Source organism: Manis pentadactyla, chromosome 10 (assembly GCF_030020395.1).
Source record: "Manis pentadactyla isolate mManPen7 chromosome 10, mManPen7.hap1, whole genome shotgun sequence".
NCBI lineage: Eukaryota > Metazoa > Chordata > Mammalia > Pholidota > Manidae > Manis > Manis pentadactyla.
The window spans coordinates 44,582,702-44,605,763 of NC_080028.1; the positions used below are offsets into that span (position 1 = coordinate 44,582,702).

General features: G+C 37.2%; 1 pseudogene; it reads left to right on the plus strand.

The window, feature by feature from the left end:
• Positions 1–4,103: 4,103 nt before the first annotated feature.
• LOC118933187 (olfactory receptor 6C2-like) lies at positions 4,104–5,043 on the plus strand (annotated as a pseudogene).
• Positions 5,044–23,062: the final 18,019 nt, after the last annotated feature.

Genomic DNA, 23,062 nt, shown 5'->3' on the forward strand with positions numbered 1-23,062 from the left:
TAGATCAATTAATGACTATTGAACTTGGCACTGAAGGGAATCTTTTGTTTGTTCAGTCACTTGATTCCCCACACCTCTTGCAGACTCAGTGGATATAGCTATTGGTGTTCTTTTAAATATAAAATTCAGTGGGAGACCTGATTCCCTGTTCAGAAAGGTCAATATCCATTTATCAAACTGGAGAGAATTCCTTTCATTTTCTACCATGTCTATCTTCTCAGTTAACCAGAATATATAAACATTTTTCCAATTCATAGAGTTGAGAAATATATTTGGAATTTGGTTCTTTTAAATTTCTTAAGAAGAAAGGTGACTGGGCATTAATGGACGTTGGTCACTGAAGAGAACTTACAGAATTTCTGTTCCCAGTAGTGTGGGGGTGCACAAAAATAATGTGACAAGATCTACACTGACTTGTTTCTAGTCACTCACACCTTCCCAGCTTTGAGTCACACTCAGAATCTTTGCGATTCAACTGTACTCAGAAGCCATGAAAGACCATCAGAGATGTGAGTATAATCAAGTGGGTTCTGACAGATATTCATGCCCTGGAAACTAACAGAATCAAATTTAGGTTCCAAGTAATGTTGACAGTATTCCAGAAAAGGAATCAACAGATAAATCTGAGACTTTAGCTTGTTCTATGATACATGACCTGATTTTGAATACTGTCACAAAAGGAAAAAAGGTAAGAATAGAAACAAAGGATTTATAGAAGATACAGTCACCAGTGAAAGATCCTGAGAAAGCCCTTTTTCCTCAATTCATTGAAAATGCCTCCACAATGTTCTCTATACAATTTTTAACTCCAAGCTGAAAATATAACCTTTTTAAATATTTTACAATATTTTTGCCTAAGTGGGTAAACACATTACGTTATTGGTCAATAAGACATTTGTATTCTATAGTGCAAGAATTTACTATTTTCTTTTCCAGGTGACATTGAGATATGAAGAAAAATTAAACATTGACAGAAAGATGTAAGAACACTTTCAGGGCTCAGGGAACACATAGTCTATGGTAATGAATACTTGGGAGGGTGTCTTTTGAGGGCACTTGAATCCTGGATCAAAAGTAACAGATGAAATTAAGTAGATAGGATGGGAGCAATCAGGGCCCAGAGCCTAGAGTCCAGAGACATGACCTCCCCTCTAGTTTGTGGCATCCTGTCATCAGTGTCTGAGTGGCTCTGCATTACCTGGGCTGGCAACAGCTCGCAGGTGACAAGAGCCAGGGACCATGCCCCTTTTCCTCTAATGCTGTTTGAGATCCAGGAAAGTGGCTATACAGTGCCTCTATACACAGTCCATCCCCTACTGGGAAGGGAAAAGCCATGTTTCCCTAGACTCAGGGGAAGCACATTTCAAGGCTATTTGTGGGAAGTATCTTCCAACAAACAAGAGAAAACCATTCTTGCAAGAAACTAATTGGAGTCTTCCAGGAGAATCCTGTTCCATTTAAATGATGGGAGAAATCAGGAGGTCTGGAGATAATGATTTCAGATGGGAAATGTTTGAATAGCTACAATGTCATTAATTATAGATTGTTGAAATGGAATTGTTTTCCTGCTATTGGCCAAACTCAGGTACAAAAAGCTAACTGACAGAAAACTTTGGTCAGGTAGGACAAAGTGGTATCGTATAAAATAAAAGATTGGATATCTACTCAAAAAATGGGGGAAACAAAAGTAGGGAGAAATCCGTTATCTATTTCTTCTCCATTTGCGAAATCATAAAAAGCCTATGCATAGGTGAACAAACAAGTGAAAATGCATTATTTTGAAATATTTAAGAAGTAAGTCCCTAGAAACAAACTGTTTGTTTTCAAGTCCCTGCTTTCCCATATGCTAGATGGACAATCTTGCATCGGTAAGTTTTCTTTTCCCAAATTTATGAGCGTCAAGTTTCCCAATTGTAAAATGTGGATTATAATACTATATCCCTCAGAGAGTTAATGTGAGGATTAGTTGCGATAAACCATGTAAAGTGTTTAGCACAATATCTGGCACATAGGAAGTGTTTGAGGAATATTTGCTGTTTTCCTAATAAGATTTGACAGTTTGAAGGGAGAATAAAATGGATTTCCTTACACAGAAGCACCTCTTACATGATTGAATTTCATCATCCGAAATGTATTTTTCAATTTAAAGAAGAATATCTCTAGGATTGAAGGTTTAAAGTTATTTCTAGCTTTTGAAGACTTAGTATTGATCCATTTTCAAATTCTATAGTATAAGGAAACTGACAGTATCTCTCTGAATAATCAGACATTCACTTAAGTGGGTGACCTTTCATATAGTAAGTTCCTCACTTACTAAGTTTTTCAGAAGTGAGGAAACTAAAGAACAGATATAAGGAGACTAGTTATTAAAGAAATAAGAGATTATACTAGAGTTAGGAAACTGGAGAAAAAAAATAAACTCCTAAAATTTTTTCCCACATTTGTACAGCAAAGATAATATGTACTTAGGAATCAGGACACATTTCATTATCCTGCCACTAGAAGCCTGCCGCTAATAAGACAGCCAAATATATTGTTAGTGTAAGAGTAATTTCCAATCATCTGTTCTGAACCTCTGAATTAGTGGGTTGAACAATATTGTCTATAACATCTTCCTTCTGCAGATAAGTGACAAGTTGGAAATAGGTAAACTTTATTTCACTTAAGATGTAACTAGATAATTTATTTTCACATTTAAAATGTTTGGTACTTTATTTATTTAACAAAATTTCTTAAACTCTTACTGAGTGCCAGAAATGCTGCTTGGCAGTTCATCAAGAGTAATGAATAAAACACTCATGAACTGTGTCCTTATGGGCCTGGCAGTCCAGTAAGGGGAAAATATCACCAAGTTAAAAAGAAAACACATAATTACAAAGAGTAAGGCAGTGCCATAAGAAAAACAGAGCCCAGTACCGAAACCCCAAGTTCACAGAAGGTTTGTCTTTGAGAGCATAAGGCCTCATCTCTGAGGAGGTCATAATTACAGTGAGACCTAAAAATTTATAAAGAATGGACATATGAGAAGGTGGAGGAACTGAAAAGGCCTCAGCAAATGGAACTTGCTGAATGAAATAGTAGGAAAGGCTGAGGTTGGACAGACGTGCAGGGGCCAGATCACAGGGGAACCTGCAGGACAAAGTAGAGGATTTCTGTTTTATCCCAGTTCAGGAAGCCATTGAAGGTCTTGACTGAGGAAGAGAAAAGTTATCACTCCGTGTATTTCTTTGCAAGAGCACTTTGTTTGCGGTTCACGTGGTGCTTTGTTTTCTTTCCTCCAGTTTTGAAAGTGAAGCGAGTAGAAAGGTGACACTTAATTTAAAGACAAATTTGACTGTGGACTCAGAAAGGTCAGAGAGTAATAGGAGAAGCAGCTTTAGGAACATTACACTTTTCATTATGATAAACTCTACATTTCACTAAAAAAGCTTTTATAGTACTTAACACTAGAAGGTTTATCAGCCTTAATGATAAAATCGTGTATATAAGAATAGCAAGCTCTTACAGCGTGCTTACTATATGGCAGACAATATTCCTAGTGGGTTTGAATTTATTAATTCATTTACTCTCTTTAACAATGGTATGAAAAAATGTTCAATTATCCTCCACGGTTTGTATATGAAGAAATTGATGTACAAAGCTTAATAATTTGGCTCAAGTCAACGTGCTGAAGGAATCATAGTCTGCACTGAACACTCATCTCCAGACTCCATGCCCCAAACCAGTAGGTCACGCTGACCCCTGCTGCTGGGATGGGACTCATGATACTGGTTTTGTTTTTGTTTTTCCACTGACTGATATCCACAAAAAGAGTTTTATTCCCAGTTTTGTTTTGGGGTTTTTGATTGCATAATCTAGGAATCCTTGTACCTCAGACATCATTAATATAATGGTAAGAATGTTTAACCCCAGCTTTCTAATCATACTATTGTCTGAATCATGAAGTAATATGAGTTACCAACACAACCACATTATCAAATGAAGTGATATTTGCTTGCTTGGAACTCTCACTCTACTCCCACTTTTAGTACATCTGGACATTCTTCATTTCCAATTTCTACCTTATTTTTACCAAGAGAACATGCAGAAGTCAGAGGTCAGTGATGAAAAATTACACAGTGTTAAAAACATTCATCCTGGTAGCACTGACAGATGACCCAAATCTACAGATTCTGCTCTTCCTCTTTCTGTTCATCACCTACCTGCTGAGTGTAATTGGGAACATGACCATCATCACACTCACCTTCGTAGACGTCCGCCTTAAAACTCCTATGTACTTCTTTCTCTGCAGCTTCTCCATTTTAGAAGTCTCTTTCACCACTGTCTGTATTCCTCGATACCTGTATACCCTTGCTACTGGGGACAATACAGTTACCTATAATACTTGTGCCACTCAGTTATTTTTTTATTACCGTTCTGGGTGTGACTGAGCTATTTCTCCTGACTGCCATGTCCTATGACCACTATGTGGCCATCTACAAACCCCTGCATTACATGAGCATCATGAACAGTAGGATCTGTACCAAGTTCCTAACTGGCTGTTACCTGTCAGCACTAACGATTGTCTTCCAACCCTGTATCATGGTCTCTGGGCTCTAGTTTTGTGACTCCAATGTCATAGATCACTTTGCCTGTGATGCTGCTCCCGTCCTGAAGATCTCCTGCTCTGACACAGAGTTCATAGAGTGATTTGTGTTGGTCACGGCTGTGCTGGCACTCACTGCCACCTTGGTGTGTGTGACCATGTCCTACACACACATCATCTGAACCATCCTCAGATTCCCTTCTGTCCAGCAAAGGAAGAAGGCTTTTTCTACCTGCTCTTCCCATATCATTGTGGTTTCTATCACTTACGGCAGCTGCATCTTTAGGTATATCAGACCACCTGCCAAAGAACTGGTCTCTCTGAATAAGATGGTGTCAGTACTCATGACTTCAGTTGCCCAAGTAATGAATCCCTTCATTTATACTCTGAGGAACAAGCAAGTGATACAAGCCTTCAAAGACGTGACCAAAAGGGTTGTATTTATCTCAAAGAATTGAAGGACTAGTGAACTTAAAAGGTCAAAAGGTAAAAAACTCTCATTATAATTTTAACAGTTTTATTGAGATATAATTTAAATTCCATGAAAGTCACCAGTTGTAAGTGCACTATTGAATAAATTCTACTAAATTAATAGAACTGTGCGTCAAACACCACAACTCAGAATTAGAATGTTTCCATCACCCCCCAAACATTTTCCTGATGGCTACAGGCAGTCATTCAACACTTCCATCCTGTAGCTCAGTACAACCACTGATCTGTTTTCTGTCTCTAAAAATTTGCCTGTTCTGGACATATTATATAAATGGAAACATATGTAGAATTTTATGCCTATCTTCCTTAATTTTGCATAATGTGTTTGAGGTTCATCCATGTTGCAACATTTATCTGTAGCTTAATGTTTTTTACAACAAAGGATATTCCATCATATATATATACTGCATTTGGTTTATTGATTCATTAGTTGATGGACAGTTGGATTGCTTCTGTATGATAGTAAGAGATACATCTTCATTTCATTGTACTTACAAGAGGAATTTCTGAGTCATACGGTATCTACCAGAGACTCAGAGTAGACTCTATTTTATTATGTCTGTTCTCATGAGTGTGTGGTAGCACCTGATTGTGGATTTAATCTGACTATCCTAACAAGTAATGATATTGAACATCTTGTATTGTCCTTATTACTTGTATACATTGACAAAATTTCTACTCAGATCTTATGCCCATTTTTTAATTGGTTTTTTTTCTTTCTATTATAAAATCCTTTATATATTGTGATAAAAAAAATTCCATAACAGACACATGATTTGTAAACATTTTCTCCCAATCAGTGGCTTGGATGTTGTTACTTTTGTTGTTTTATTTTAATAATGATACCTGCAGAAGCACTAAATTTTTAATTGTTACAAAGTCCATTTTTTCCACTTTTTTCTTTAATACATGTTCTTTTAGTGTCTTATCTGAGAAATATGAGTCTAACCTATGTTTCTTAGCTCTTAAATTTAATTGTTTGAACCATTTTTTTCATTTTTCACAATTTTTATAGCTCTTTAAATCAAATAGCTTTTCCACTGAAGTCACAGAATGTTCTTGGACATTTAGATTTTAATTCTTGCTTTTAATTTTTAGATTTTAATTTTTATATATGGTATGAGATCAGAGTCAAAGTTCATTTTCGAACATGGATATTCAATTATCCCAGCATGTTTGTTGAAAAGACCAGCCTTTCCCCTATTGAATTGTCAGGGCACCTTGTTGAAAAATCAGTATTTATCAGTAATGGTTATCTCCATACTCTCAATTATATTTTATTGATACTTGCATCAATACTACACTGTCTTAATGACTGTGACTTTATAGAAGGTTTCTTTTTCAAAAGAAAGTTAGGTATTCCAAGTCCTTTGCATTTACATATACATTTATGAAAAGCCTATCTATCATCATTTTAGATTTTAATTCTTGCACATTACTTCCCTATTTCTTTTGTACCCTCATCCCACACTGCTAGATTAATTATTCATTATTTCCTTTTAGCTGAATCTATTGCCAGAATGAATTGAGAAAAATTCCTTTATGAGTATATCATTACATGTCATTATAGCATTTTAGTAAATTATCTTCAGAGTCAGGAATATTTATAATTCTTAGAAATAGAACTTTTAGAAACTCTTGCACTTATGCATTAAGTTCCAAGCATACAATTATTTATAACATTGCTCTTCCTAAAAGTAAAAACTTGCCCATCAGTCAAAGAAAAGATTAATCATATGTGCTCAAAGTCACACAGTGGAATACTGTAAAGTCTTTGAAGACAATTTAGCAATACCATTAACATGAACAAGTTTCACAAAAAATAGTGGGGGAACATAAGGCAAAGAAAAATGTATACAGCTTAATTGCATTCATACAAAAGTTTTTAAACAATATAAAACCAGACAATATAATTCATATTAAATTCCTACATGGTAAAGCTGCAATGGAAATTAAAGGAATTATCATAGAAATGAGTGTCCTTATATCTTGGGGAATGGAGGAAAATGTAAGCGTGATGCAGACAGGTAAGTGGGACATTTTTTAAGGTTATGGCAGTGATCCATTTCATAACCTGTGTGTTACTTACATTGAGTTCTTTCTTTACACTTGTCTTCTTTAATGTGCACAAATGATTTATCCTTGCTTCATTTATGAGAAAATTGTTAAAATAAATAATTGATATTGAAAAGTAAGCCAAAATTATTTTATATTTAAGTAACCCAAAGAGAATATTTGTTCAGCTACATGCAAATTAATTTGAACATCTGGATGAAATAGCTAATTGTCTATGAAAATATAATTTATTAAGTTGACTCAGGGAGGCACAGAAAATCTAAACTGACTTCCATAGAAGACATAAAGGAGGTTGAAAAAGAGGTATCCTTCAAAACGCAGCAGGGTTGGTTTCAGAGGTTAACTCCTTCAAATCTTTAGCATCAATAATTATTTATTTAGTCTTAGATAACTCTGAGGCTGAAGTCTTTCACAATTATTATGGTTCCTTGAATCCAAATAGATTTTCCACTGAAATCACAGAATGTTCTTGTACATTTACTTTGATTCTACCTTACCAATGAGTGACATCTGACTGGAAGTTCTCACCCAGTTTATGCTGAGAAGCCTATCGCTGTCTAACTTTCCAATGCAATCTCTATGCCTGTCTGATACATCAAGTCCAACCATATATTGCTTTGTAAGATTTAGTTATTTCCACACCATAGTTGTACTCAAATACATGCTCTTAAGCCCAGACCTGCATGGTGCTTATTATTTATACAGTGTCCCATAGGTCTAACGGACATTGACGGAGAAGCAATACCTCTACAACTTCCCCTACCATACATACCCCACTATCCACAGCACATGCACAAGGCAGATGTAGCTGAAAGGAACCTGGAAAAACCTTTCTACACTAACTCAAAATCCAGGAACACTAATAGAAAAGACTGATAGGTTTGAATTTTTTTAACTTTGAAAAAAATGCCCGTGGGACTCAGAAACATGAAAAGATGTCCAACATCACCTATCACCAAGGACATGCAAATCAAAACCACAATGAGATATCACCTCACACCAGTTTAAATTGCTCATTCCAAAAAGACAATAGAGAACAAGTGTTGGTAAGGATGTGGAGAAAAGAGAACTTTGTACACTTTTGGTGGGAATGGAAATTGTTGTGACCATTATGCAAAGTAGTATGAAGCTTCCACAAAAAATTAAAAGTAGATATATCATATAACCCAGCAATTCCATTCTGGAAATTTAGCCCCCAAAGACATAAGTGTTTTGTTTATGTGTTCATCAATAGATGAATGGGTAAAGAAGTGATATATCTATGAACAGTGGAACACTACTCAACCATAAAAAAACAATTAATCTTTCCATTTGCAACAACATGGAAAGACCTAGAGAAATACCTAAAGGGTATCATACTAACTGAAATACGTCAGAGAAAAACAAATATGATATGATTTCACTTATATGTGGAATCTAAAATACAAACAAACAAAACAGAAATAGACTCATAAACACAGATAATAATGGACTGTTGATTATCATAGGGGAGAGGAGTAGGGAGATGAGTGAAATAGGTGAAGGGTATAAAGAGGTAGAAACTTCAATTTATAGGGTAAGTCACCGGGATGGAAGGATGGCATAGAGAATGTACCAGTGATGATATAATATCATTGTATGGTGACAGGTGGTAACTACAGTTATCATGGTGAACAACTGGCAATATGTATAGTTGTTGAATCCCTGTTATACAGCTGAAACCAATATAGCAACTATATTTCAATGAGTAATTTATAAAAAAATTTTGGGTGGCATTAAGTAAAACAACAAAGCTAATCTCAAACTGGGAAAAATATTTGCAGTTGATATTATTAACCTAAAATCTAACCTCTCAAATTCAAAAAATATTATGAAAAAGCAAAAATAAAACACCACTATTCCAAATAGAAAGCAATGTAAAAACAATATGAAAAGATTACTCAAGTAAAATAATAGAGGAAGAATTTCTAAACACATGGTAATGTCAAAATTTTTCATAATAATATAGATGATCAAACATCACTGAGTTACCACTTTTCACCTATCATACTGAAGAAATATCCAACACTTTGAAAGTATACTTTATTATCAGAGTACTGTGGGAATTGACACTGACAATGTTTGTAAGAATACAAATCGCCATAATCCTACAAAGCACAATTTTATAAGAACTACCAAAAGTCAAATAGCAAAGTTCAAATCCAAATATATTCAAAAGGTCATTCATTTTAGGGGATTTATTCAATAGTTATGTGAGTGTGTGAAACAATACCATTTTAATGGCATTAATCTCAGTATTGCTCCTAGTAGCAGAAGAAGATAATGTATGGAAATGTCCTTCATTAGAAAATTGTTCAATTGAGGAGAAATTCCATTGAACAGAATATCTTACATCAATAAAATTTGCATAAAACGCTCTGTGTATTGACATAGAAATACTTCCATTATCCCATTTATATATGTAAGCAAACAAGCAGAACAATGCACATAACACATCCCTACCATTTAGAAAAAGATGAAAATTAAAATCAATCACCTAATTTTTTGTGTATCTAAAAATTCAGTGAAACACTGGAAAAATAGTGGAAGTGTACAGACAAGTGACTAAGCATATGAGGATAAGGAGATAAAAACAGCTTTTACTGTAAATATTTTTATACTTTCTGCTGTTTGAAAGCATTAAAAACTATACAATGTATGAAAACCTATATGCTAACAAGCTGGGAAAACTAGGAGAAATGGACAACTTCCAAGGAAAATACAACCTTCCAAGACTGACCCAGAAAGAAACAGAAAATCTAAACAGACCAATTACCAGCAACAAAATTGAAGCAGTAATCAAAAGAATACTAAAGAACAAATCACCCGGGCCAGATGGATCTACCTCGGAATTTTATCAGACATAAAGGGAAGACATAATACCCATTCTCCTTAAAGTTTTTTAAAAAATAGAAGAGGAGGGAATACTGCCAAACTCATTCTATGAAGGCAACATCACCCTAATACCAAAACCAGGCAAAGACCCCACCAAAAAAGAAAACTACAGACCAATATCCCTGATGAACGTAGATGCAAAAATACTCAACAAAATATTAGCAAACCAAATTCAAAAATACATCAAAAGGTTCGTACACCATGAACAAGTGGGATTCATCCCAGGGAAGCAAGGATGGTACAACATTCAAAAATCCATCAACATCATCCACCACATCAACAAAAAGAAATACAAAGACCACATAATCATCTCCATAGATGCTGAAAAAGCATTCAATTAAATTGAACATCCATTTATGATAAAAACTCTCAACAAAATGTGTATAGAGGGCAAGTACCTCAACATAATAAAGGCCATATATGATAAAACAACAGCCAACATCATATTGAACCCCGAAAATATGAAAACTTTTCCTCTGCGATCGGAAACAAGACAGGGATGCCCACTATCTCCACTGTTATTCAGCATAATACTGGAGGTCCAATTAGACAAACCAAAGAAATACAAGGAATCCAGACTGGTAAAGAACAAGTTAAACTGTCACTATTTGCAGATGACATGATATCGTACATAAAAAACTCTAAAGACTCCACTGCGAAACTTCTAGAGCTAATATCGGAATTCAGCAAAGTTGAGGGATTCAAAATTAACACACAGAAATCTATAGCTTTCCTATACACTAACAATAAACTAATAGAGAAATCAGGAAGACAATTCCATTCACAATAGTATCAAAAAGAATAAAATACCTAGGAATAAACCTAACCAAGTAAGTGAAAGACCTATACCCTGAAAATTATAAGACACTCTTAAGAGAAATTAGAGAGGTCCCAACAAATGGAAACTCATCCCGTGCTCTTGGCTAGGAAGAATTAATATCGTCAAAATGGCCATCCTGCCCAAAGCAATATACAGATTCTATGCAATTCCTATCAAGTTACCAACAGCTTTCTTCAATGAACTGGAACAAATAGTTCAAAAATTCATATGGGAACACCAAAGACCCCGAATACCCAATGCAATCCTGAGAAGGAAGAATAAAGTGGGGGGGATCTCACTCCCCAACTTCAAGCTCTACTACAAAGTCACAGTAATCAAGACAATTTGGTACTGGCACAAGAACAGAGCCACAGACCAATGCAACAGAATAGAGACTCCAAACATTAACCCAAACATATATGGTCAACTAATATTTAATAAAAGGGCCATGGACATACAATGGGGAAATGACAGTCTCTTCAACAGATGGTGCTGGTAAAACTGGACAGCTACATGTAAGAGAATGAAACTGGATCACTCTCTAACCCCATATACAAAAGTAAATTCGAAATGGATCAAAGACTTGAATGTAAGTCATGAAACCATAAAACTCTTAGAAAAAAAACATAGGCAAAAATCTCTTAGACATAAACATGAGTGACCTCTTCTTGAACATATCTCCCCAGGCAAGGGAAGCAAATGAAAAAATGAAAAAATGGGACTATATCAAGCTGAAAAGGTTCTGTATACAGCAAAGGACATCATCAATAGAACAAAAAGGTATCCTACAATATGGGAGAATATATTCGAAAATGACAGATCCGATCAACGGTTGACATTCAAAATATATAAAGAGCTCACACACCTCAAAAAACAAAAGGCATTTAATCCAGTTAAAAAATAGGTAGAGGAGCTGAATAGACAGTTCTCTAAAGAAGAAATTCAGATGGCCAACAGACACATGAAAAGATGCTCCACATCACTTGTCATCAGAGAAATGCAAATTAAAACCACATTGAGATATCATCTCACACCAGTAAGGATAGCTACCATCCAAAAGACAAAAAACAACATAGGTTGACGAGGTTGTGGAGAAAGGGGAACCCTCCTACACTGCTGGTGGGAATGTAAATTAGTTCAACCATTGTGGAATTCAGTATGGAGGTTCCTCAAAATGCTCAAAATAAACATACCATTTGACCCAGAAATTCCACATCTAGAAATTTACCCTAAAAATGCAGCACTCCAGTTTCAAAAAGACAGATGCACCCCTGTGTTTATCGCTGCACTATTTCAATAGCCAAGATATGGAAGCAACCTAAAGGTCCATCAGTAGATAATTGGATAAAGAAGAAGTGGTACATATACACAATGGAATATTACTCAGCTATAAGAAAAAAACAGATCCTACCATTCGCAACAACATGGATGGAGCTAGAGGGTATTATGCTCAGTGAAATAAGCCAGGTGGAGAAAGACAAGTACCAAATGATCTCACTCATATGTGGAGTATAAGAATAAAAGAAAGCTGAAGGAACAAAACAGCAGCAGAAGCACAGAACCCAAGAATGGACTAACAGTTACCAAAGGGAAAGGGACTGGGGAGGACAGGTGGGAAGGGAGGGATAAGGGCAGGGAGAAAAGAAAGGGGGCATTACAATTAGCATGTATAGTGTTGGGGGGGCACGGGGAGGGCTTGCAACACAGAGAAGACAAGTAGTGGTTCTACAGCATCTTACTATGTTGAAGGACAGTGACTGTGAACTTGGTGACAAGTAGTGATTTTACAGCATCTTACTATGTTGATGGGCAGTGACTGTGAATATGGATGTGGGGGGGGGACTTGGTGAAGGGGGGAGCCTAGTAAACATAATGTCCTTCATGTAATTGTAAATTAATGATACCAAAATAAAAACAACAAAAAATAAAAAATAAAAAAAAAGAAATTATATTTTAGAGAGGACATGCAAATGGAAAATTATAGTTTTTATATTTGTTATGTACTGCTTTGTGTATTCTTCAAGTCTTTTAATTTAAAAACATAAAACTCTTTGATTTGTCAGGTACTGTGCATAGTTTTAAATGTTTTCTTCTTATTCAATTTTTTGGGCATATAAAAATACCATAAATTACTTTAGATATAATAGGAATAGGGTTTAAGTAGTAATATGTGAATAATAATCTATGTTATTGATTTGTTTAACAAATATTTAATGCTAATAGTGTGAAAAAACATTATTCTAGGTCACTAAATTTAAGGTAATTATTTAATTCAACAACTATGTATAAAAAAAAACTATACAATGAAGGCAAGTGTTCATCATAAACTTATACACAAGTACTGCATACAAATATAATCCATACAATGTATTCATCAACAAATGAACATATGTACTATATAAAATGTATTTCTATTTCATTTGTATCAAAATTTTATGTTCATATTTTACTCACATTGGTATTTAATTCATATGCATAAATCACATATAATTCATATAATTCACTGTAAAACTGAGTGTTTAAGACACGCAGCAGAGTGGCTGGGTTCCGCGTGGAGCCCCCTGATGGTCATGCCGGGGTTCTCTAACAGCAGGACTTGAGGACTTGACACCATGGCAGGCACAGCTGGAGAGTTGGGGGCCCTTTCAACCCCAGCATGGCAGCTGCCTGATGGGAAGTAGAGATTTCTAGGGTCGGTATATTGTATTTTAGAGCCTTCTTCTGCTAACAACACAGTGGCTGCCACTGTCCCAAGACAGCCAGGCCATCTTGGTTACTGAATCTATTTCCTTGGAGGATAAACACCTGGACCCTTGACAGCACCCCGTGTCTGGGTGAGCCCTCTGAGAGCCACTCTTGGTTTCCCCATCACGCAGAGATTGGAGGGCCTGCCTGCCTGAGGGGGGCTGAGGGCAGGGGCCCGGAGAAGTTTCAGTTTTAGTATCAGAAAGGCCTTTTCCTATTCTGATCCCTAAGTGAGAGGGTCGCTGTCATCTCCCCATTTAGGACCTCATTAACAGTCTAGGCTAGAAACAAAGAAAGAACATCCGGCCAAGCTGAGAGAATGCCAATCTGAAGCTTGGCAGTGGTTCTTTGCCAAAACTGAAGGGGCCTAGATGCCCTGACTGGCTCAGGGAGGCTGCTAACCCTTGCTTACAGAATAATGCTGCTTTTGGGTAAAACAAACAGGCTAAGTCCACAGGATAGCTAAAGTCTCTTATAAAAGGCTTTCAGACTCCAGGAACAGCTGCCCAGGCAGAGCTCTCCTGGGGAGAGTCCTGGCACTGACTCATGTGCCTCCTTCCTTCATGGGACCTCTGGTCTCTGTTTTCCTTCTTCTCTTTGCATCCTGTCTCTTAAACCTCCTAACCAGATTGGTCTCTAATTGTTTAGACACAATTCACATTTAAATGGTCATACTACAAGGATATCAACTAATTTCTTCCAACACAGCTACACATGAATCCTCCTGAATACAGCCAGTAGGATCTCCTGCAGTGGCTGCCCCCCAATGACCCCACTGCTCCCACCTCCCTCTCCTGACGGACAGGAAGGGCTCTGACTCTGAAGACATCATCCCTACTCAGAGGAGGCACTTCCAGAAGTGACTCATTGCTCTTATACAGAAAGATTTCAGGCTAGTATCCCTGAAGGGGGAATGCTGAAGAAGGCAGTTAGACAGACATGAGCAGAGGGGAGAAAGGAGGGTAGCTGAGCACCCAGTCTGCACCCTGTCCCTGCCCAGAGGCCATCCTGTTTCCCTTAGACAAACCCCTTTTGCCATTCAGTACAAACTAATGAGCAAAAATATGGGTTACTGGGACTTTCCCGATTTTACAGCATATGTACTTCAGGAAAAACTGACACTGAGGCCATTATATCATCATTATGTAATTTACATTGCAGTTTTAGCCCCACCATGAGTGTTTGCTTAGACCCTCATTAGAAAAGTGATGTCCATGAATTTGGGCAAGGAGGCTGCAGGCGAGGAAGCAAGAAGGATCCAAAGGATGATGCAAAATGGCAAGATGGAAGACAGGAAACCAAGAAAGCCATAAAAAGACACAACATAAAATCCCACAGGTGGCTACCCACCTTCAGGGGCAGCTCCAAATCTGTCTTTGGTCCTTACTTTACTTTTAATTTGTTAAATAAAAAAACCCTTGCAGCTTTCAATCTCTATCCAGTCTTTCGACTGAATTTTTCTTTCAGAAAATGAGGACAAAGGAATTCCACAATCTCCCATGACATCTGCATTGCCCAGAGAATATGTTCGACAGAGGTGGAACCTCCATGGCTAAGTGACCCTGAAGGGACACAACTGCAATTCTACCACATTCTAATGGCCAGCATCAAGTCAAAGGGCCAGTTCAGGTCAAAAGGAACAGTAAAGAATCTACATTTTCTGTCTCTGAAAGTAACAAGGGATGTCCAGGTATCTGTAATCCATCAGAGTCATGATTCTGAAAGTGCCCTCAGGCTGAAGCAACTATGTACAGATTATTCATCTTTTTACCCAGTGCTACCCTCTCCCGAATCTCAGCTTTTCTCATCCTCCTTGTTTCCGCCACAACCTAAGGTCTTTATGTCAGTAACTTGTTGTTTCTGGTACAGTTAGTCACAGAGGAAGTCAAATGATAATCATTAGACTAGTTAGATATATTTTACTTTAGGTTGATGATTTATTTTGTATATTTTAATGAAATCAGATAATAGGAGGTAATGAATATTATTACATTATAATTTTGTTCAAAGCTACATATTTATTGTGATGCAGCATGAAGAAGTTTGAATTTCTTTAATACAACCTATATTACCTAAAAATGTCAGTATTCTTATCCTCTTGTAAAGAGAAGGCACTTAAAAAAAGAGGTTGTGTTGTAAGTGGAAATAACTGTCTCTTCCAAAATGTTAATGGGAAACCTGGAGAGCTACATGGAAACGAATAAAAGCAGACTGCTATCTTACACTATACACAAACATAAGTTTGAAATGGATTAAGGAACTAAATATGAAACATGAAATCACAAAAAATACCAAAAGAAGACATAGGCATAAAACCTTGAACATAAGCAATAGGTTTATTTTTTTCTACATGTCGCCTAAGGCAAGGGGTAAAAAGCAAAAAATAACAAGTGTGACTATGTCAAACTCAAGAACTTCTTTATAGCAAAGAAAGCCATCTGCAGAATGAAAAGGCAACCTACTGTTTGCAATGTATTTTTATGTAATAATTCTGATAAGGTTTAATATCCAAAATATTCCATGAACTCATTCAAATCAACCCTCAGAAATTAAATAAGCTGCTTGACAAATATACAGAGGACCTAAATAGAAATTTTCCAAAAAGAGAAGTTACAGATAGCCAACAGACACATCAAAAGATGCTCACCAATCCTAATCTTCAGGGAAATAAAAATCAAAACCTCACTAAGGTATTACCGCACAGATAATAAAAGGGCTGTTATCAAAAACATGAGAAATAACAAATGTTGGTGAGTTTTTAAAGGAAAGGAAACCCTTGTATCCTATTGGTGGCAATGTACAAAAAACAGTACAGAGGTAGTTCAAAAACTAAAACCAGAAATACCGTACAACCCATTAGTTCCAATTCAAGGTATTTACTGAAGAACAGGAAACTACTAATTCACAAAGATATATGCACCCTATGTTCATTATGGAATTGATCATAATAGTCAAGAAAAAGAAGCAACCTCAGCGTCCATCCCTAGATGAATGGAAAAAGAAAATTTGGTTTACATATACAATGGAATATTATTCAGCCATAAAAACTATTAAAATTTTACCATTTGTTACAATATGGATATACTTAGAGGGTACTAAGTTAAAATAAGGTAGAAGAAACAAATACTGTACATGACTTCTTCAGTATTGGAGAAGCGTCACAGACAAAATGGTCAATAACAGAGTCACAGAATTCCAGATTAAGGCTCAAACCAAGGGGTGGAAGGATGATCAGTAAACCAGATGTCCAACAACAGAGGATGAGATTCCTGCAGACTCTGCTGTTCATGATGGTCACGTAATGCAGGGGTTTGCAGATGGCCGCACAGTGGTCATAGGACATCACAGCCAACAGGAAAAATTCTATAGCTCCAAAGAGGATGACAAAAAATACTTGAATGAAATAGGCTTTGATGATAATGACTTTGTTCCCACTTGATACGATGTACAGGTATGCGGGGACACAAGCCGTTGTGAGTGAGATTTCTAAGAAAGAAAAATTTTGAAGTAAAAAACACATTGCTGTTTTTAAGTGAGAAGAAAGAGAGAAAGATGAGAGAAATTATGGTCAGATTTCAAGTACACAAAACGTATATGTGATAAACAAAAAGGTTAAAACCAGAATCTCTAGCTGTGTGTCACTTGTCAGTCCCAGGATGAAGAACATTGTTACTGCTGAATGGTTTCTCATCACTGACTTCATCTACTGCCAATCTTCACATAAAAGTCACAGTAATTGAATCTCAGGAACAATGTCAAATAGGGTCAGTGGACACAGTGTCTATTAATGCCAAGCAAACCCAGTCACATGCATTTCCTTCTGTTATTTGATAATAGTGATTTGATGAGATAATTCCTTCAACTCCCTCAACATTCCCTCAACTGACATGTTCCACATGAAAGCAAAGCTCATAGGAAGTTTCTCCTTAAAATTACTACTACTGACATTGTTTTAAATATTCAAGAATATTCCAATACACAGCTTTATTTCCAATTAACATTTTAAGTCCATGGTTTGGTAGAGATTTCCACTTAGGATCAGGAATTGACAGCTTTTAAGCTGTATTTTCATGGTACATACAGTATTTTTGTTCCAAAATTTAATACTCAAAAGCTAAATTTTATAAATCCTTTGATTTAAGTTGTGGTGCCTGAAAATGGATATATAAAGGAGATGATAATGATCCTTACCTAAATTCCCCACATCTCTCTTCTAACGATCTAGGCATTTTGTAAAGTCAAGTCAGACTTCTCCCAGGTACTTGTCTACAGCTCTTTCTCTTTACTCCTGTAAATTTCTATATTATTCATTTACTTTCTTTCTTAAGCAGAGAATCTTTTGATGCATAACTGTTTTAATATAACTTGAAAAAACATGGGTAAATGTGTAAACAGATGTAAGATATAAAAACATGTTTTTCTCTCCCTCCTTCATGACATAAAGTGTGACACATATTTCAGTGTATGGATCTTGGAACCATTTGTCTAGGCTAAAGTCACATCTCTGTCATCTACTAACTGAGTGACCTTGGGCAAATCATTTAATCCATGTATGCTCTCAGCTTCCTAATATGTAGAGTTAAGAGGAGTACTACCTCATGGAGTTACTATGAGGTTTAAATGAGCCATATCAATTACTACTAAGTACAGATTTACCAGCAACATTGACAGGATATGATATTATGTTAGAAAATGGGACGTTTTCCTGGGTTTATGATGCTGAATTTGCAAACTGGTGATACTGGTACTGAAAGAGGGAAAATATTTTTAAAAAGAATGTTAGCAATGATAATGCACATATATGAGATATAAATATATAGATGATCCTGATTGGTAATTGAAATACAGACACAGAAAGAGAAAAGGAGAGAAAAAGAATAGAGATTAGAGGCGGAGCCAACATGGCGGCGTGAGTAGGACAGTGGGAATCTCCTCCCAAAAACATATATACTTTTGAAAATACAACAAACACAACTAGCCCTAAAAGAGAGACCAGAAGACGCAGGACAGTGGCCAGACTGCAGATACACCAGCGAGAACCCAGCGACTGGTGAAAGGGGTAAGATACAAGCCCCGGCCCTGCGGGACGCGAGCACCCCTCCCCCCAGCTCCCGGCGGGAGAACAATAGGCAGAGCGGGAGGGAGACGGAGCCCAGGACTGCCGAACACCCAGCCCCAGCCATCCGGGCCAGAGCGCAGACACAGTATACGCCCAGGGGGCCCTGGATACTGGGAGAACAGGGGGTAGACCTCAGAGCGGGTGCTGAAGCTGATGCCCCTGTGACAAAGAAAAGCGGGGGCTTTTTTGAAAGTCTTAAAGGGACAGGGACTTAACAGCTTGACGGAAACAACCCAGGTCACAGTACAGCAGCTGGAAATTACAGGGAAAACCGGGTGCACTAACCCCCTGGGCAACAGCTCTGAGACCCCTCACGGAGGCAAACAGTCAAGCAGCCCCCCCATCCATCACCCCACCGGGCGCTGCAAAAGCAGAGAAGCAGCCTGAGACAAATTCCGCCCACAGAAAGGGAAATTTCTCCCTTCCGGCCAGGCAAGACACAAAGACCCACTCTACACGCAATTACCCAACACAAGCCACTAGGGGTCGCAGTTGCCCCAGTAAAGAAAGGCCAGTAGTAAGTGAAAATTTTGGCCCTCCCAGCTGACAGTCAATAGCACCTGTCAACATGAAAAGGCAAAAAAATATGATTCAGACAAGACTAACCCAGACAGCTTCGGCATCTGCTACATCTTCCCCTGAGAAGGAATCTGGGGAGATAGATTTAGCCAGTCTACCTGAAAAAGAATTCAAAACAAAAGTCATAACCATGCTGATGGACTTGCAGAGAAATATGCAAGAACTAAGGAAGGAGAATTCAGAAATAAAACAAGCTCTGGAAGGACTTCAAAACAGAATGGACGAGATGCAAGAGACCATTAATGGACTAGAAAACAGAGAACAGGAACGCAGAGAAGCTGATGCAGAGAGAGATAAAAGGATCTCCAGGAATGAAAGAATTTTAAGAGAGCTGAGTGATCAATATAAAAGAAATAATTTAAGAATCATAGGCATTCCAGAAGAAGTAGAGAGAGAAAAGGGGATAGAAAATGTCTTTGAAGAAATAATTGCTGAAAATTTCCCCAAACTAGGGGAAGAAATGGCCTCTCAGACCACAGAGGCACACAGAACTCCCATGACAAGGGATCCAAGGAGGGCAACACCAAGACACATAATAATTAAAATGGCAAAGATCAAAGACAAGGACAAAGTATTACAAGCAGCCAGAGAGAAAAAAAAGGTTACCTACAAAGGAAAACCCATCAGGCTATCATCAGACTTCTCAACAGAAACCCTACAGGCCAGAAGAGAATGGCATGATATACTTAATGCAATGAAACAGAAGGGCCTCGAACCAAGACTACTGTATCCAGCACGAATATCATTTAAATATGAAGGAGGGATTAAACAATTCCCAGACAAGCAAAAGTTGAGGGAATTTGCCTCCCACAAACCACCTCTACAGGGCATCCTACAGGGACTGCTCTAGATGGGAGCACTCCTAAAAAGAGCACACAACAAAACACCCAACATATGAAGAAGGGAGGAGGAGGAATAAGAAGGGAGAGAAATAAAGAATCATCAGATTGTGTTTATAATAGCTCAACAAGCGAGTTAAGTTAGACAGTAAGACAGTAAAGAAGCTAACCCTAAACCTTTGGTAACCACAAACTTAAAGCCTGCAATGGCAATAAATTCATACCTTTCAATAATCACCCTAAATGTAAATGGACTGAATGCACCAATCAAAAGACACAGAGTAATAGAATGGATAAAAAAGCAAGATCCATCCATATGCTGCTTACAAGAGACTCACCTCAAACCCAAAGACGCGCACAGACTTAAAGTCAAGGGATGGAAAAAGATATTTCAAGCAAACAACAGAGAGAAGAAAGCAGGTGTTGCAATTCTGGTATCAGACAAAACAGACTTCAAAATAAAGAAAGTAACAAAAGACAAAGAAGGACATTACATAATGATAAAGGGCTCAGTCCATCAAGAGGATATAACCATTATAAATATATATGCACCCAATACAGGAGCATCAACATACCTGAAACAAATATTAACAGAACTAAAGGAGGAAATAGAATGCAATGCATTCATTCTAGGAGACTTCAACACACCACTCACTCCAAAGGACAGATCCACCAGACAGAAAATAAGTAAGGACACAGAGGCACTGAACAACACACTAGAACAGATGGACCTAATAGACATCTACAGAACTCTACATCCAAAAGCAACAGGATACACGTTCTTCTCAAGTGCACATGGAACATTCTCCAGAATAGACCACATACTAGGACACAAAAAGAGCCTCAGTAAATTCCAAAAGATTGAAATCCTACCAACCAACTTTTCAGACCACAAAGGCATTAAACTAGAAATAAACTGTTCAAAGAAAGCAAAAAGGCTCACAAACACATGGAGGCTAAACAACACGCTCCTAAATAATCAATGGATCAATGACCAAATCAAAATGGAGATCCAGCAATATATGGAAACAAATGACAACAACAACACTAAGCCCCAACTTCTGTGGGACGCAGCAAAAGCAGTCTTAAGAGGAAAGTATATAGCACTCCAAGCATATTTAAAAAAGGAAGAGCAATCCCAAATGAACGGTCTAATGTCACAACTATCAAAATTGGAAAAAGAAGAACAAATGAGGCCTAAGGTCAGCAGAAGGAGGGACATAATAAAGATCAGAGAAGAAATAAATAAAATTGAGAAGAATAAAACAATAGCAAAAATCAATGAAACCAAGAGCTGGTTCTTCGAGAAAATAAACAAAATAGATAAGCCTCTAGCCAGACTTATTAAGAGGAAAAGAGAGTCAACACAAATCAACAGTATCAGAAATGAGAAAGGAAAAATCACAACAGATCCCGCAGAAATACAAAGAATTATTAGAGACTACTATGAAAACCTATATGCTAACAAGCTGGGAAACCTAGGAGAAATGGACAACTTCCTAGAAAAATACAACCTTCCAAGACTGACCCAAAAAGAAACAGAAAATCTAAACAGACCAATTACCAGCAACGAAATTGAAGCGGTAATCAAAAAACTACCAAAGAACAAAACCCCCGGGCCAGATGGATTTACCTCGGAATTTTATCAGACATACAGGGAAGACATAATACCCATTCTCCTTAAAGTTTTCCAAGAAATAGAAGAGGAGGGGATACTCCCAAACTCATTCTATGAAGCTAACATCACCCTAATACCAAAACCAGGCAAAGACACCACCAAAAAAGAAAACTATAGACCAATATCCCTGATGAACGTAGACGCAAAAATACTCAACAAAATTTTAGCAAACCGAATTCAAAAATACATCAAAACCATCGTACACCATGACCAAGTGGGATTCATCCCAGGGATGCAAGGATGGCACAACATTCGAAAGTCCATCAATATCATCCACCACATCAACAAAAAGAAAGACAAAAACCACATGATCATCTCCATAGATGCTGAAAAAGCATTTGACAAAGTTCAACATCCATTCATGATAAAAACTCTCAGCAAAATGGGAATAGAGGGCAAGTACCTCAACATAATAAAGGCCATCTATGAAAAACCCACAGCCAACATTATATTGAATAGCGAGAAGCTGAAAGCATTTCCGCTGAGATCGGGAACTAGACAGGGATGCCCACTCTCCCCACTGTTATTTAACATTGTACTAGAGGTCCTAGCCACGGCAATCAGACAAAACAAAAAAATACAAGGAATCCAGATTGGCAAAGAAGAAGTCAAACTGTCACTATTTGCAGATGACATGATACTGTACATAAAAAACCCTAAAGACTCCACCCCAGAACTACTAGAACTGATATCGGAATACAGCAAAGTTGCAGGATACAAAATCAACACACAGAAATCTGTGGCTTTCCTATATACCAACAATGAACCAACAGAAAGAGAAATCAGGAAAACAACTCCATTCACAATTGCATCAAAAAAAATAAAATACCTAGGAATAAACCTAACCAAAGAAGTGAAAGACTTATATTCTGAAAACTACAAGTCACTCTTAAAAGAAATTAAAGGGGACACTAACAGATGGAAACGCATCCCATGCTCATGGCTAGGAAGAATTAATATCGTCAAAATGGCCATCCTGCCCAAAGCAATATACAGATTTGATGCAATCCCTATGAAACTACCAGCAACATTCTTCAATGAACTGGATCAAATAATTCAAAAATTCATATGGAACCACCAAAGACCCCGAATAGCCAAAGCAATCCTGAGAAAGAAGAATAAAGTAGGGGGGATCTCACTCCCCAACTTCAAGCTCTATTATAAAGCCATAGTAATCAAGACAATTTGGTACTGGCACAAGAACAGAGCCACAGAC